A 4144-nucleotide genomic window follows, 5' to 3' on the forward strand; every position below is an offset into this window, starting at 1 on the left:
AAATCAATGAAATCAAAACAAAAGAAAAAATTTAAAAAATTGACAAAATAAAGTTGGTTATTTGAAAAAATAAATAAAATTGACAAAACCTTTGCAAAGAATAGAGAGAAAACTCAAATTACAAATGTGATGAAAAACAAACTATCACAACGGATACTATAGAAATAAAGAAAATAATAAGAAATGATTTAAAAAACTTGTACAACAATAAAATAGAAAATACTGAAGGCATTGACAAATTCTAGGGTCATAAGATTTGCCCAAATTGAATCAGGTTCATATACACAATTTAAACAGATCAATTTCAAGCGATGAATTAAGAAGACACCATCAGAAGCCTACCACCACCAACAAAAAAGCCCAGCTAAGTTTCATAAGACCTTTAAAAAATAATTAATGCCAATACACAGCTAAGTTTTACAAGACCTTTGAAGAATAATTAATACCATTACTCTTCAATTTATTTCAGGAAATTGAAAAATAGGAAGCACTTTCAAACTGATTCCATGAGGTCAATATCACTCTGATTTCAAAACCAGTCAAAGACACATCAAAGAAAGGAAACTTTAGACCAATATCTCTAATGAACAAAGGTGCAAAAAATTCTCAATAAAATTCAGGCAATTGGAATACAAAAACATATTAAAAAGATAGTGCACCACCATCAAGTTGGGTTCATCCAAGTGATGCAAGGTAGGTTCAACATACAGAAATCAACAAATGTAATTCAACATGTCAATAGACTTAAAGATGAGAAGCATATGATCATCTCACTAGATGCATAAAAGGCATTTGACAAAATACATCACCCCTTCATGTTTCAAACACCAGAAAAACTAGGGATAACAGGAATATATCTCAAAATTGTAAAAGCTATCTATGGTAAGCACCAGGCCAACATCATTTGAAATGTAGAAAAATTGAAAGCATTCCCTCTAAAAACTGAAATAAGACAGGGATGCCCTCTTTCACCACTTCTATTTAACATAGTTCTTGAAACAGTGGCCAGAGCAATTAGATGAAAGAAATTAAAGGTATATAGATAGGATTAGGATGAGAACAACTCAAATTAGCAATATTTGGTAATGATATGATTCCATACCTAGAAGACCCAATAAATTCCACCAGAAAACTCCTAGAAATATCAAATAAATTCAGCAAAGTAGCAGAATATAACCAATACCCCCAAATCAAAAGGGTTTCTGTATATCAGTAACAAATCCTCTGAAAGGGAAATGAGGAAAACTATCCCATTTATAATACCCTAAAAAAAAATTTGTGAATCAACCAAACAAAAGAGGTGAAACACCTGTACAATGAATGACAAGAAATAAATTAAAGAAAACCTTAGAAAATGAAAAGATTTCTCTTGTTCTTGGATAGGCAGAATTAATATTCTCAAAAATGACCATACTACCAAAAGCGTTATACATATTTAATGAAATTCCAATCAAGATCCCCAATGTATTCCTCATAGAAATAGAAAAAGCAGTCATGAAATTCGTCTGGATGAATAAGAGACCCAAAATAGCGAAAGTAATCCTTAGCAAGAAGAGTAAAGCAGGTGGCATCACTATACCAGACCTTAAACAACACTGCAGAGCAATTGTAACAAAAACAGTATGATGTAGGCACCAAAATAGACCAAGTAGACTAATGGTACAGAATAGAGCACACAGGGAATAACCTACATAATTACAGTTATCTCATATTAGACAATATCACCAAAAACATATTTTAGAGAAAAGTTAGCCTCTTCAACAAATGTTGCTAGGAAAACTGTAAATCCATATGCCAAAAAATGAAATTAAACTCCTATCTCTCACCATGCACAAAAATCAACTCAAAGTGAATCAAAGACCTACGAATTAAATTCGAGATCCTGCATCTAAGAGAAGAAAAAGTAGGCCCAAATCTCCATCATGTTGGATTAGGCACCTACTTCTTAATAAGACTCCTATAGCACAAGAATTAAAATCAAGAATTAATAAATGGGGATGCCAGCAGTCTCCACTGAAGAAAGAAGATGGCGCTTGATGGGCCAGGAAAGATGGAACTGGAAGAGGGAAAAGCAGGCAGCAGCGGACTCCATCAATATTATCTGTCCAAGATTGAAGAACTCCAGCTGATTGTGAATGATAAAAGCCAAAACCTCCAGAGGCTGCAGGTACAGAGGAATAAACTAAATGCAAAAGTTCACCTATTGCAGAGAAGCTACAGCTGCTGCAAGAACAGGGCTCCCATGTGGGAGAAGTAGTTCGGGCCATGGTTAAGAAGAAAGTGTTGGTCAAGGTACACCCCAAGGGCAAGTTTGTTGTAGATGTGGACAAGAACATCAACATCATGATGTGACACTCAATTGTCGAGTGGCCTCTAAGAAATGACAGCTACACTCTGCACAAGATCCTACCTAACAAGGTGGACCCTCTGGTGTCACTGATGATGGTGGAGAAGGTGCCAGATTCAACTTACAAATGATTGGTGGGCTGGACAAACAAATCAAGGAGATCAAAGAAGTGATTGAACTGCCAGTGAAGCACCCCGAGCTCTTTGAAGCACTGGGCATTGCACAGCCCAAGGGAGTGCTGCTGTATGGACCCCCAGGGACAGGGAAGACACTGTTGGCCCAGGCTGTGGCTCATCCTACAGACTGTACCTTTATTCATGTCTCTAGCTCTGAATTAGTACAGAAATTCATTGGGGAAGGGGCAAAAATGGGGAGGGAGCTGTTTGTCATGGCACAAAAACATGCTCCATCTATTATCTTCATGGATGAAATTGATTCTATTGGCTCTTCATGGCTGGAAGGGGGCTCTGGAGGGGACAGTGAAATGTAGCGCACAATGCTAGAGCTGCTCAACCAACTGGATGGCTTTGAGGCCACCAAGAATATTAAGATTGTCATGGCTACTAATAGGATTGATATCCTGGATTCTGCACTGCTTCACCCTGGGCGCATTGACAGAAAAATTGAATTCCCACCTCCCAATGAGGAGGCCCCACTGGACATTTTGAAGATTCATTCTTGGAAAATGAATCTGATCCAAGGGATCAACCTGATAAAAATTGCCGAGCTGATGCCAGGAGCATCAGGGGCCGAAGTGAAGGGTGTATGCATAGAGGTTGGCATGTATACACTACGAAAACGGCAAGTCCACATCACTCAGGAGGACTTTGAGATGGCAGTAGTCAAGCTCATGCAGAAGGATAGTGAGAAAAACATGTCCATCAAGAAACTTTTGAAGTGAGGGATATCTTCTGTGTGGATCCCTTAAATAAAGGTCTGTGGGACAAGCCAAAAAAAAAAGTTAATAAGTGGGATGTATTCAAAAAAAATTTCTTCTCACCAAAAGAAATAATCAGTGAAGTAAATAGAGAGCCTATAGCTTAGGAGTAAATTTTTACCACTTGCACATCAGATAGATCACTAATCTCTAAGAAATATAAAGAACTCAAAAAGCTAAACACCAAATAAATAAATAAATAAGCCAATAAATAAATGAGCCATGGAAATGAACAAACACCTCTCAGAAGATGATATACAATCAACAAATATATCAAAAAATGTTCAACATCTCCAGCAATTGGAGGAATGCAAATCAAAACTACTCTAATGTTTCATCTCATGCCAGTAAGAATGGCAGCTATTTAGAATATGAAAGACAAAAAGTTCTGGAAAGGATATGAGGGAAAAGACACACTCATATATTGCTGGTGGGGCTGCAAATTGGAACAATTAATCCAGAATCCAGTATAGAGATTCCTTGGACAACTTGGAATGGAACCACCATTTGACCCAGCTATCTCACTCCTCCGTTTTAAGTCCTAAAGGACTTAAAAATAGTGTACCACAGTGACACAGTGACATCAATGTTTACAGCAGAACAAATTCACAATAGCTAAACTGTGGAACTAACCTAGATGCCCTTCAATAGATGAACAAATAAAGAAACTGTGGTATATTTATATATACACAATGCAATATTATTCAGCATTAAAAGAGAATAAAATCATGGCATTTTCAGGGAAATGGACGTAGTTGGAGAATATCATGTTAAGTTAGCCAATCCCCCAAAACCAAATGTCAAGTGTTTTCTCTGATATAAGGATGCTGATTCATAGTGGAATTGGGAAGGGGAACAAG

The 4144-nt window shown here is 36.9% G+C and overlaps 1 pseudogene; it reads left to right on the forward strand.

The window, feature by feature from the left end:
* Positions 1–2026: 2026 nt before the first annotated feature.
* On the forward strand, positions 2027–3307 carry LOC101955302 (26S proteasome regulatory subunit 8 pseudogene; annotated as a pseudogene).
* The last annotated feature ends 837 nt before the right edge of the window (positions 3308–4144 follow it).

Source organism: Ictidomys tridecemlineatus, chromosome 6 (assembly GCF_052094955.1).
Source record: "Ictidomys tridecemlineatus isolate mIctTri1 chromosome 6, mIctTri1.hap1, whole genome shotgun sequence".
NCBI lineage: Eukaryota > Metazoa > Chordata > Mammalia > Rodentia > Sciuridae > Ictidomys > Ictidomys tridecemlineatus.